The sequence below is a fragment of the Phyllopteryx taeniolatus genome, unplaced genomic scaffold, assembly GCF_024500385.1.
Source record: "Phyllopteryx taeniolatus isolate TA_2022b unplaced genomic scaffold, UOR_Ptae_1.2 contig_177, whole genome shotgun sequence".
NCBI lineage: Eukaryota > Metazoa > Chordata > Actinopteri > Syngnathiformes > Syngnathidae > Phyllopteryx > Phyllopteryx taeniolatus.
In genome coordinates, this window is record NW_026903099.1 from 1 (window position 1) to 13,537 (window position 13,537).

The following is a 13,537-nucleotide window of genomic DNA, read 5'->3' on the forward strand; positions in this document are numbered from 1 at the left end:
GCTTTCTCAGAAGCCCCAGGAAGTACATCCTCTGCTGGGCCTTTTTGAGGACGGAGTTGATGTTGGTCGCCCACTTCAGGTCCTGAGAGATTGTAATTCCCAGGAACTTGAAGGTCTCGATGGTTGACACAAGGCAGCTGGACAACGTGAGGGGCAGCTGTGGCGAAGGATGCCTCCTGAAGTCCACGATCATCTCTACAGTCTTGAGCGTGTTCAGCTCCAGGTTGTGTCGGCCGCACCACAGCTCCAGCCGCTCCACTTCCTGTCGAAATGCAGACTCGTCACCGTCCTTGATGAGGCCGATGACAGTGGTGTCATCTGCAAACTTCAGGAGTTTGACAGTCGGGTTCGCTGAGGTGCAGTCGTTCGTGGAGAGAGAGAAGAGCAGCGGAGAGAGGACACAACCTTGGGGCGCCCCAGTGCTGATGCTGTGTGTGGATGAGGTGGCCTCCCCCAGCCTGACCTGCTGTGTCCTGCCCGTCAGAAAGCTGTAAATCCACTGGCAGATGGCAGGTGAGACGCTGAGCTGGAGAAGCTTGGCTGAAAGGAGTTCAGGGATGATAGTGTTGAACGCTGAGCTGAAGTCCACGAACCGGATCCTCGCGTAGGTCCCTGCACTGTCGAGGTGTTCTAGGATGAAGTGCAGTCCCATGTTGACTGCATCATCCACAGACCTGTTCGCTTGGTAGGCAAACTGCAGGGGGTCCAGCAGGGAACCTGTGACACTCTTGAGGTGGTCCAGCACGAGACGTTCAAAGGACTTCATGACCACAGATGTCAAAGCGACAGGCCTGTAGTCATTCAGACCCGAGATTGCAGGTTTCTTGGGGACTGGAATGATGGTGGAGCGTTCTGATTCAAACAGTTTGAAAGAGAGTACTGTTGATGTGATCCATATGAAACAATAATGAGATTACAAATGCAATTCCCTTCTTATTTCTCATTGAACAAAGTTTTATCAAAATCCCTGAATAATGTCCTTCATTGAAATTATTTCCGTTGGGTGTCTGATATGTTCGACTCCTATATGGCAAGTCTTTTTAACATGTCACATTACGTATTACAGCTACCTGTAATTCAGTTTTACCTACTCAAAACGAACATTTGAGATATCCGCAACCACATTCTTCCTATCCACAATTGTCATTTCAAATTTCTTCAATGTAATGTCGCCTTAAGGAAAAAAGGTGTAACTTTTACCATTCGTGCGTATAAGGTTTGTCAGATATCTACAATTACTGTAGATATCGCTAACTGGATTATTAGATTTTCCACTATTCCATTGCAGATATCCACAATTCACCAGTAGATATTGATGGCTTAATAGTAGATAAATGTAATAACAAACTCCATACACATCAATTGCAAAAGTGATATAATTTGTCCTTGGCAAAATGATATTGCAGATATCTGTGTTCTACTTTATGTATGTATGTATGTATGTATGTCCACACTAAAAAAAGCTGGGTCAAACTTGTAACTCAACTATTGATTTGGTGTAGTTGGGTCAGAGGTTTGGTCAATTTGAACCAACATTGGATTAAAAAAAAACTCGAGCACATTATTAATCCATCTGTTGTATAAGAGATTCCCTGCCCACAACACAAAAAAATGCATCGATTTCACAACCCAGCCATTGGTATTAGCTGATGGTTCTGAGATTGGTCAACTACATTGGGTTGCAGGTACACCACCATTGGTTTGAGAAACCCACCTTCTTCAAATCGCCTGCTGACTGCTTCCTATATGGTGAAGTGGAACAGTAAGTACAAGAGTCTAGTTACTCATGCCTCCATTAATATAAGACATTTATTATTTGAAGAAAAGTTCAATGTGAATGGCTGGCAACCAATTTGGGGTGTGCCCCACCTCTTGCCCAAAGTCATCTGGGGTGGGCTTGAGTACACCCGCGACCCTAGTGAGGAAATGCGGTACAAAAAATGGATGGATGGTTGTTTTAGGCCACTTTTTGTTTCATATTTGACCAATCCCAACTCCCGGAGACACCTTTTGGACATACTTGAAAAATAAAGATGATTCTGATTCTGATTCTGATTCTGATTCTGAAAAGAAAGGCCTCATAGCTCAGTGGCTAGAGCACTGGTTTAGTAAACCAGGGGTCGTGAGTTCAATTCTCACTGTGGCCTGAAGTCTAGTTTAGTAGGTGTTATACATGATGCAAGCCAAGGTAGGAAACCAATTTCCTGAGTAGTCATTTTCAGCGTGTCAAAAGCCATGACGTACTCTGTCATCCCTTGCAAACCTACCATGAGCACTATGGTTAAGAAGCTGATCACAGACATTTCCAAGGTTTGTGCTTCATTTTGTAAAATTAGGTGATAGCTCATGAGCTAAAATGCTCACAGAAGGTGTCATATCTCATATCTCATCTGTCTTCATTAGTGCTGTGTTGGCTTGTTCACCGAAAGGATTACGAAAGACCAAAGAGTGAGGCCTCATGCCTCAGTGGTACGAGCCATGGTCTACAAAGCCAGTGGTTGGGTTAACATAGAAAATATACTGGAAAAAGTGATGGAGTTGTCCTTAGAATACCTCAAAAACCTGCAGGTCAATGTTTTGTCTCATCCATTCAAAGCAATGTTCTTGGATTTTCAGGATTGTTGTCCTTGGATTTTCAATACCAACATCACACTCCATTGCTCTTATCCTGCCATTTACTAGGATAAAACTCAAGGCCTCATAGCTCAGCCGTTAGAGCACTGGTCTTGTAAACCAGGGGTCGTGAGTTCAATTCTCACTGGGGCCTGTTGGCAATCTAAGCATCTGCTATCGTTTATGTGAAACAGGATAACTCCACCCAACTGCTACACTCTGCAGTTGTCATTGGAAAAGCAACCTTCTTCTCCTCAGTCAATGCTTGCAATCTGTGTACCATTAATTTCCATTTTGGTCCTACTGAAGGTAAACAATGCATGAACAAGAGTAACTGTGTTCCCCATCCATCCATCCATTTTCTGAGCCGCTTCTCCTCACTAGGGTCGTGGGCGTGCTGCAGCCTATCCTATCCCAGCTGTCATCGGGCAGGAGGCGGGGTACACCCTAAACTGGTTGCCAGCCAATCGTAGGGCACATACAAACAAACAACCATTCGCACTCACAGTCATGCCTACGGGCAATTTAGAGTCTCCAATTCATGCACGTTTTTGGGATGTGGGAGGAAACCGGAGTGCCCTGAAAAACTCCACACAGGCGGGGCCGGGGATTGAACCCAGGTCCTCAGAACTGTGAGGCTAACGCTCTAACCAGTCGGCTAGCGTGCCGCCACTGTGTTCCTCCAAACTGACAAATACAAAGTGCTTTTTAAACACACACCTTCACCAGGTACTCCGGTTTCCTCCCACATCTCAAAAACATGCAGGGTAGGTTAATTGAAGATTCCAAATTGCCCATAGCATGTTTAAATGTGTGTTGGTATGACAATTCAATTCCTTATCGTTTTTCTAAACAAGCCGACAATGCAAATGCCCTGTGGTTGTTAGTTCGTTAACCAAAACGGTAACTCTAACATGAAAAGAAAGGCCTCATCGCTCAGTGGCTAGAGTACTGGTCTAGTAAACCAGGGGTCGTGAGTTCAATTCTCACTGAGGCCTGAAGTGTAATTTCGTAGTTGTTATACATGACGCGAGCCAATGTAGGAAACCAGCTTCCTGAATTGTCATTTTGAGCGTATCAAAAGCCATGATGTACTCTGTCATCCCTTGGTAACCTACCGTTAGCACTATGGTTAACAAGCTGATCACAGACATTTCAAAGCTTTGCTCTTCATTTTGTAAAATTCGGTGATAGCTCATGAGCTAAAATGCTAACAGAAGGTCTCATATCTCAGGGGCGAGAGCACTGGTTTTGTAAACCAGAGGTCGTGATTTCAATTCTCACTCGGGCCTACCACCCAAATACAGATTCAATGTTTATGCTAACCATTCTTGAGTTGTGGTTTCTTTGTATTCTAATGGATATTTATTGAGAATTACAATCGTTCAGTCGAATAGAGCAAAGTTTTTAAAGGGCAATTTCAGAAACAAAAAAAAGGAGACTGTGAAAAGGTAGCAAAAGAATATAGGAAAAGAAGACAACAAAAGATGAAACTCTAGCTGTTAACAAGATGAGGAAAGTAATCGAGTACAATTACGCAGAATCGAGTGTTGTATGGGTCAGTTGTGCTACATCCTGTTAGGGAAGGATACAAAGAGATAGCACAGGACTGGAGTGGAAGCCTGCAGGACAGGGGGTTGTGGACCCGGCTGTACAACTGAAGTGTGGTGGGAGTGGCTTTGTAAATTATAAACATCTACAGGACCAGAGTGTAATGAGGGGCTACCCAAGAAATTCACAGATTCTATGCTTATGCTAACCATTCTTGAGTTGGTAGTATACGTTCTGTGGATATTGTTGCTGAACATACTAAGGTATCATTTTGTAGCCCTTATATCAGTCCCCCTATGCTCAGTCATCCCTGCATTATGAAGTTTTCTCAAGAACAAATCAGAATCAGAATCAGAATCAGAATCAGAATCATCTTTATTTGCCAAGTATGTCCAAAACACACAAGGAATTTGTCTCCGGTAGTTGGAGCCGCTCTAGTACAACAGACAGTCAATTTACAGAACACTTTGGAGACATAAAGACATTGACAAAAAACAACAACAAACAACAATTGTGCAAAAAGATGCAGAGTCCTCAGTTCGAATGGCTAATAACGCAATAGTCCGGTGCAATGACCATTGTGCAAAGGGCACTGAGACTTCAAGGAGTGTATGCGGTTTAAAGTGACGAGTACTGCGATAATCTGGGACAATGGTTGTGCAAATGTTACAGATACTCCTCAATCAGTGTGCAAATGGAGCAGATGCTACTCTGGCATGAGTGGCCACTATATGCAAATAGTGCAGCACGGCGAGACAACTACAGTGAGTGCACGAGTAATACATAATACAGAAATGTGACAACGAACTCAAGTCAAAAAATTGCCAGCTTGTTGTAATGGAATTGTAAGTTAGCTGTTCAAGAAGTTGATTGCAAGAGGGAAGAAGCTGTTGGAATGTCTACTAGTTCTAGTTTGCATTGATCGGTAGCGCCTACCTGAGGGAAGGAGCTGGAAGAGCTGGTGACCAGGGTGGGGAGGGTCCGAGAGGATTTTGCACGCCCTTGTCTTAGTTCTGGCAGCGTGCAAGTCCTCAAGGGTGGGTAGGGGGGTACCGACAATCCTTTCAGCAGTTTTGATTGTCCGTTGCAGTCGGAGTTTGTCCTTTTTTGTAGCAGCACCAAACCAGACTGTGATGGAAGAACACAGGACTGATTCGATGACCGCTGTGTAGAACTGTCTCAGCAGCTCCGGTGGCAGGCCATGCTTTCTCAGAAGCCGCAGGAAGTACATCCTCTGCTGGGCCTTTTTGAGGACGGAGTTGATGTTGGTCGCCCACTTCAGGTCCTGGGAGATTGTAATTCCCAGGAACTTGAAGGTCTCGACGGTTGACACAAGGCAGCTGGACAGCGTGAGGGGCAGCTGTGGCGAAGGATGCCTCCTGAAGTCCACGATCATCTCTACAGTCTTGAGCATGTTCAGCTCCAGGTTGTGTCGGCCGCACCACAGCTCCAGCCGCTCCGCTTCCTGTCGATATGCAGACTCGTCACCGTCCTTGATGAGGCCAATGACAGTGGTGTCATCTGCAAACTTCAGGAGTTTGACAGTCGGGTTCGCTGAGGTGCAGTCGTTCGTGTAGAGAGAGAAGAGCAGCGGAGAGAGGACACAACCTTGGGGCGCCCCAGTGCTGATGCTGCGTGTGGATGAGGTGGCCTCCCCCAGCCTGACCTGCTGTGTCCTGCCCGTCAGAAAGCTGTAAATCCACTGGCAGATGGCAGGTGAGACGCTGAGCTGGAGAAGCTTGGATGAAAGGAGTTCAGGGATGATGGTGTTGAACGCTGAGCTGAAGTCCACGAACAGGATCCTCGCGTAGGTCCCTGCACTGTCGAGGTGTTCTAGGATGAAGTGCAGTCCCATGTTGACTGCATCATCCGCAGATCTGTTCGCTTGGTAGGCAAACTGCAGGGGGTCCAGCAGGGGACCTGTGACACTCTTGAGGTGGTCCAGCACAAGACGTTCAAAGGACTTCATGACCACAGATGTCAAAGCGACAGGCCTGTAGTCATTCAGACCCGAGATTGCAGGTTTCTTGGGGACTGGGATGATGGTGGAGCGTTTGAAACAGGATGGAACTTCGCACATTTCCAGTGATCTGTTGAAGATCTGAGTGAAGACTGGCGCGAGCTGGTCCGCGCAGACTTTGAGGCAGGATGGGGACACGTGGTCCGGGCCTGCCGCTTTGTTAATCTTTTGTTGTTTGAAGATGCGTCTCACATCCTGTTCATGGATGGTTAACGCAGAGGTCAGAGGTGTGATTGTGGTCGCGGGTGCGGCCGGGTTGGTGTGTGGTGTGAAACTGTCCTTTTCAAATCTGCAGTAGAAGGTATTCAAGTCGTTGGCTAGTGTGCTATTGTTCTCAGCTTGGGGGGATCGTCGCGTGTAATTAGTCAGCGACTGGAATGCATGCCAGACTGATTTAGAGTTGTTTGCGCTAAACTGTTTTTCCAACTTTGCTGTATAGATCCTCTTTGCAATGTTAATTTCTTTGGTCAGCTGGTTTCTAGCTCGATTATACAGGGCCCTGTCCCCGCTCTGATATGCATCCTCCTTAGCTTGGCGAAGCTGCTTAAGTTTAGCAGTGAACCACGGCTTATTGTTGTTGAATGTGCGAAATGATTTTGTTGGTACACAGACCTCTTCACAGAAACTGATATAGGATGTGACAGTGTCCGTATATTCATCCAGGCTGCCAGCTGAATTTTCAAAGACACTCCAGTCTGTGCAGTCTAAGCAGCTTTGAAGTTCCATCTTGGCTTCATTTGTCCACTTTTTGACTGTTTTCACTGTAGGCTTCGCACATTTAAGTTCTTGCCTGTACGTCGGTATTAAGTGAATTAAGCAGTGATCAGACGAGCCCAAGGCTGCACGAGGTATAGCACGGTATGCGTTTTTTATCGTGGTGTAGCAGTGGTCTAAAGTATTATTTTCCCTGGTAGGACAGTCGATGTGCTGCTTGTATTTAGGGAGTTCGTGGTTGAGTTTAGCTTTGTTAAAGTCCCCGAGAATAATGAGGGGTGAGTCGGGGTGTTTTTTTTCAATTTCGTTGACTTGATCGGTGAGCGTTAGCAATGCGGCGTTCGTGTTACCTTGAGGCGGAATATAGACGCCAGCGAGAATGAATGATGCAAACTCACGTGGGGAGTAGAATGGTTTACAGTTTAAGAATAGCGACTCCAAATGCGGGCTGCAGTGTGTGCTGAGCACCGTGACGTCCGTACACCATTTTTCGTTGATATAGAGGCATATCCCGCCGCCCTTTGTTTTCCCCGATGATTCCATGTCGCGGTCCGCTCGATGAATGTGGAAACCGGGAAGCATAACAGCGCCATCGGGTACAGCGTCGCAAAGCCAGGTCTCCGTGAAGCACATGGCCGCGGAACGTCCGAAGTCTTTACTGGTCTTTAACAGAAGATGAAGCTCGTCCATTTTGTTGGGTAGGGAGCGTACATTCGCGAGGTGGATCGACGGGAACGCCAATCTGTTCTGCTGGTTCTGATTGAATTTACTCTTTCTAAACGACATTTTGTGAACTCTTGCGGAGTTTCACCTGAATGCCGGCTCGCTTCCCTCTGTGGCGCCGCTTCCGTCTCCATGCGCCGAAAACCGCGGACGCCGCTCCGGTGAGTAACTCGGGGAAAAAACTGAGCGGATATTCGAAAGTTGGTGACAGAAAGTCCGGAGTAGACTCCTTGATGGTTAGCAGGTCTCCCCTTGTGTAAGTGAGTCGTGTAAGGTCTCCAAAGACGGACGAAAAACACAAAAAACACAAAAACAAAGACAATACTAGAGAGCGCGTTACCGAGGCGACCACACTGGTAGGCGCCATCACGCTCAATAAGGAAGCATTGAAGCATTGCTTGAGGTATGTTCACGTACTTTACAGCTCGCAAACAGGCAACAAAACGTTATGTACCTGTTGGATCTATCTCGCCCAACACCTATAAAAATAGACACAAAAAGGAATGAAGACGCTGGTTTCTTTTGCTCATGAGGAGGGCATATGGGAGATTGTTCAGATTACAGCCTCTCATCACGCTCTAAACAATCTCTCCCGTCGCTCCGCCTTTTCTGCCTCTGTATTCCATTGAACAGGTGATGTCATTTTAAGGTTGTCTTCATACATTCATTTTGACAATGGTGCAACAATTTCTACATAGTTTGGAATCCATGCTCTACAATAATTTGTCTGTGGTTTAGGGGGCTTTTAAGACGATAGCTTTTCTGTCTTCTAATATAGTCCTTCCTCCTACACTTAAATTATGGCCTAGATATTTGACTTGCCTTTTACACAATTGTAATTTATTTTTGCTAACTTTATGTCCCTCTTCTGCTAGATGATGCAGCACGGCTAATGAATCTTTGATGCATGTCTCTCCATCTGGAGATGCCAGGAGAACATCATCTACATATCGTAAAATTTGGCTCCCTCCTGGGGGAGTGAATTTCGACATGCTTGTTGTCATTACTTGTGAATAAATGGTTGGATTTTCACAGTAACCTTGTGGTAATCTCGTAAATGTATATTTTTTTGCCCTCAAATGTAAATACAAACCAAAATTGACTGTTCTTTTCGACTGGTACAGAAAAGAATGCATTACTTATGTCCACTACTGTAAACACAGTAGCGTCTGGTCTTAATGAATTTAACAATGTGTGTGGATCTGGTACGCATGATGCTCTCTGTATTACTGCAGAATTTACTGCCTGTAAGTCTTGTTCCATTCTCCAACCCACTGAAGGTGGGGCCTTTTTTCCGGGGAAAATGGGTGTGTTACATGGTGAATCTGGACACTCCACTATAACTCCTGCCTAAATCAGTGCTTCAATTACCGGTTCGATTCCTTCACGTGCATCTGGTTTTAATGGATATTGACGAATGCATAGTCTATATTCTGTTTTGGGTCCTGTTATTCCTGTTATTTTTTCCCATTTTGTGAATTTGGAAGTCAGTTTATTTGCACCTAGAGTGACCTAAATACTGGCACATTATTGTGTGGACCTCAAAGCCACGGTTTATGAACCCGAACCATTTACGAGGAATACATTACAGTCGAGTGAATGGCAGTATTAGTAGGAGTAGATTAGAAAGAGTAAATTCAATCAGAACCAGCAGAATCAAAATCAGAATCCTCTATATTTGCCGAGTATGTCAGAAACATACAAGGAATTTGTCTCCGGTACTTGGAGTCCCTCTCGTGCGACAACGGATAGCCATTTGACAGAAAATACTTTGGAGACATAATCACATTAGACCAAAGTACGGAGAGTCACTGAGCAATGAAAGGTTACCGGTAATGTGGTCAGGTCGATGCAAATTTTGTGTTATTTTTTATTTTTTGACAATTGTGCAAATGATGCAGAGTCCTCTAGCAATTTAGAGCAATTTGAAATGACTGATCGAGCAATAATCTGGTACAGTGACAATTGTACAAAACGTGCAGAGACTTCGAGAAATTTAAGCAGTATAAAGCGAATCGTAGTGCGATAATCTGGAACAGTGTCCATTGTGGAAATGGTGCAGATACTTCTCAAGCACATGAGTGGCCAGTATTGGTCAACAACAGATATGCAAATTGTGCAGAGTGGCGAGACTACTACTGTAGTAGTCTCAGTGAATGCACTGTAGTAGTCTCAGTGAATGCACGAAAAATGTATAATTGGCCCGACAGAGATGGGACAACAATCTCAAGACAAATTGGCTGCATGTTACAATGCAATTGTAAGTGAACTGTTTAAGAAGTTAACGGTAAGCGGGACGAAGGTTTTGGAATGTCTGCTAGTTTTACTTTGCATCGTTCGATAGCACTTGCCTGGGGGAAGGAGCTGGAAGAAAACAATTATATATTACTCGTGCACTCACTGTAGTAGTCTCGCCACGCTGCACTATTTGCATATCTGTTGTTGACCAATACTGGCCACTCATGCCAGTAGCATCTGCTCCAATTGCACACTGATTGAAGAGAATCTGCAACATTTTCACAATAAACATTGTCCCAGATTATCGCACGACTCGCTTGAAGTCTCGGCGCCCTTTGCACAATGGTCATTGCACCGGACTTTTGCAATATTAGTCTTTCGAACTGCTTTAGATGCGAGAGGACTCTGCATCTTTTGGCACAATTGTCAAAAAATAATGTACCGGTATTACCAGATAACTAGCAACCCTTAATTGCTCAGTGACTGTTTTTTGTCAATGTCTTTTTGTCTCAAAAGTGTTCTTTGTCAATTGACTGTCTGTTGTCGTACTAGAGCGGCTCCAACTACCAAAGACAAATTCCTTGTGTGTTTTTTGGACATACATGGCAAATAAAGATGATTCTGTTTCTGAAGAGTTGGTGACCAGGATGTGGACGGTCCAAGAGGATTTTGCATGCTCTTGTCTGAGTTTTGGCAGCGTGCAAGTTCTCAAATTCTCTTGTGTGTTAACTTTTCAAAATCTATGATCTGATCACACATTTGTCGTGTTGAGAATGAGTTCGCATCATCCACAGAAAAAAATTCAAAATAGACCGGCCAACAATTGAAGAATAAAGATGACGCGATCCGCTCGGGATATTTTTAAGCAAAATATGATATTTTTTAAATATAAAATGTTGCTTTTCAGGTAACCATGCGGCTTACGGCCATACTACCCTGAGAAGGCTCGTTGTATGGTAGAGTGGCTGCAGGCGTGGAGGTTTGGCACAGCTGCACTCATTAGTGGAGCATGAGCAGTACAGGCAGCAGGAGCTCTGTGCTCCTCCGGCTACCTGTTACTTGTGTTTTTTGATTGTTTTTTTGGTTTTTGCTTTTTGCTTTTTGTTTTGGGTTTTGTGTTTTTTTGTTTGTGACCTTTTTCCTCCTCCCAGCTTCCCGCTGTGGAGGAGTGTTTTGTCTTAATTGTTTTTCACCCTTTCAGGTCAAATGGACGGATTGGTTGTTGGTCAGGACAGGCTTAAGGACACGAAGCAGGTGAAAAAGATGGATTCGGGGCGAGGAGAAGGTTTGACGGGTTGCAGTGGTGTGGTGAATAAGAATGTCGTGACAAGAAGGTATGAGAAAGAGTTAACTTTAATTCTTGAAATTGACAATGGTGATGCCATTACTCCAATAATATTAATTAGGGGAACGGCTGAAGTATGTGGGAGCATTACAGCATGCAGGGTTATTGCAAAGGATAAATATGAAGTGACTGTTAATTCTGTCAATGCAAAGGAGAAACTGCTTGATGGATTTTGTATTGGGAGTGCCAGAATTCATGGCAGGGAAGTTGCCTCTGATGAGCTGGTTGTTTCTTTTATGGGGCTGCCAGCTTATATAGAGGATAATGATATCCTGGAGAAACTACAGGCTTGGGGAGTTTCAGCGGTCTCTGAGGTGAGGAGGAGAATGTGGCCGGGAACGGACATCGCGGACGGCACAAGGTTTGTGAAGGTAAAATTCACCACCACTGTACAGTCTCTGCCTTACTCGGCTAGGTTTGTCACAGCGGCAGGTCCGGAGTACTTTCGTGTTATTCACGATCGACAGGTTAAAGCCATGTGTACAGGGACTGTCCCGAGTTTCTGTGTAGGAAGTGTGGAGTCCAGGGGCATTATGCCCGCGAGTGTCAGGTGCCCAATTCGCAAAGGTGTGCTACATGCAGGCAATATTTTCCTCTTTGTGTTTGTGAAAAGGGGAAATTAGATGGGGGGATGCCTTGTGCCCGGGCTGCTGATGCCAAGTCTTCCATCCTCCCTGTTTCGTCTGGATCGCTGGCTGCTGGTCTGGGGGAATCAACTATGACACGTTTGCTGGTGGAGGTGCCTGTGACGGTGGGGGCTGGAGGTATTGTTCCTCGCCCTACTCCTGAACGGGGGTGAGGGGAGGAAATCCCTATCCCTGATGCCTGGATGGCAGAGGCTGAACCTGAGATGGGGGTGAGTGCTGGGCCGTCTCCACTCTCTGCCCCTGAACAGGAGGAGGCGACTGTTGAATTTAGGCGTACTCCTAGGCCGACGATTAAAAGTCCTAAGCGGAGGAAAGACCAAATACAGTTTGTGTCTTCTATTCAGAAGGGAGGCACCTCACAGAACAGTGAGGGGAGGAATCAGACTGGGCTCTCAGGAGGGGATGTTTCGATTGAGCGGCTGGCGCGTTTTCCCGTGTCACAGCTATTGCCCCCTCGTATCACCCGTTCGTCTGCCACCCTAGAACCAGTCCTGGACTCAGATGAAGGCATGGAGATTGATGTGATGGAGCGGAAGAAACGGCAATCTGAAGGCACTGGGAAGGGCGGGCTTAAAAAATGTCAGTAGACTCGACGCGTCCATCTTTTCGTTTTTTGCTTATGATGAATTTTCTCCTGGTGTCAGCAAATGCCTGTGGTCTTCGTAGTGACCATAAAATTCACAACATTATGTGCCACACCAAGTGGGATATTTTGTGCTTGCAAGAAACTTGGTGGGAGGGCGAGCACATTAAGAAAATAGAAAATATGAAGCTTGGTTCGCTTCACGTGGCATTAGGCACATCAAGATCTTGTGGGGTTCCCATTTTGACGAAATGCGGCCCCTTGGGTTATCCCACCCTAGTGCATGCTGACAATCAGGGGAGATTCATTGTGGTCGAATATGATGGACCGTTGAAGTTCCGATTGATAAACATTTACGCTCCCAATGTGGAGTTAGATAGGAGGGACTTTTTCCTGCATGTATTCTCCTTTGTGACTGATAGAACCTTGTTGATTGGTGATTTCAATACATATCTCAGCAAACTGGATGTCAGTGTAAATAATGTTTTTAGGACTGATGTTAGCAGAAATTGTCTTTTAGATCTGATGACCGGTAATAATATGGTAGAAATCTGGAGGACTTTAAATCTAAGTCGGCCAGTTTTCTCCAGGGCGCAGGTTGTCCAAAATGAACTGAAGCAATCACGCATCGATCTCTGTTTAACATCAGCCTCTCTTGTGCAGAATCTGGACAGGCCACTGTACACATGGTCGAGTCAGAGTGACCACGCGTTGCTCTCCGTTGAACTGGTACTTGGGGGAAGTCGGAGGACCGGCGGGCTTTGGGTGCTAAACAACTCCCTTCTGAAGGATGATTGCTACGTTTCCAGGGTGAGCGGGCTCCTTGGCTTGGCTAAGATTGAGCTTGAATGTGTTGACAACGTTATAGACTGGTGGGAGAGTTTTAAAACGAGGGTTAAAAAGATAACTATAAGTTACTGTAAAAAGAAAAACTGGTTCGAGAAATTGGAGGAGAGGGCCGTAAGAAATCGGTTACTGGAAATTACGACAGCTGCCGCGCACCGGCAAGGACCAGTAAACCCTGAGCTGTTCTTGCTGAGGAATAAATTGGAGTCAATGGAAATTAAAAAATGTAGAGGTGCGGTCCTTAGGGCGAGGGCGCA

At 45.5% G+C, this 13,537-nt stretch overlaps 3 non-coding genes across 3 annotated transcripts; all 3 read left to right on the forward strand.

The window, feature by feature from the left end:
- Positions 1-2,074: 2,074 nt before the first annotated feature.
- trnat-agu (transfer RNA threonine (anticodon AGU)) lies at positions 2,075-2,147 on the forward strand. The gene has a single exon. It is a non-coding gene; the product is annotated as a tRNA-Thr (tRNA).
- A 547-nt stretch (positions 2,148-2,694) lies between these two features.
- On the forward strand, positions 2,695-2,767 carry trnat-ugu (transfer RNA threonine (anticodon UGU)). Its single transcript has one exon. It is a non-coding gene; the product is annotated as a tRNA-Thr (tRNA).
- Positions 2,768-3,538: 771 nt separating this feature from the next.
- trnat-agu (transfer RNA threonine (anticodon AGU)) lies at positions 3,539-3,611 on the forward strand. The gene has a single exon. It is a non-coding gene; the product is annotated as a tRNA-Thr (tRNA).
- The last annotated feature ends 9,926 nt before the right edge of the window (positions 3,612-13,537 follow it).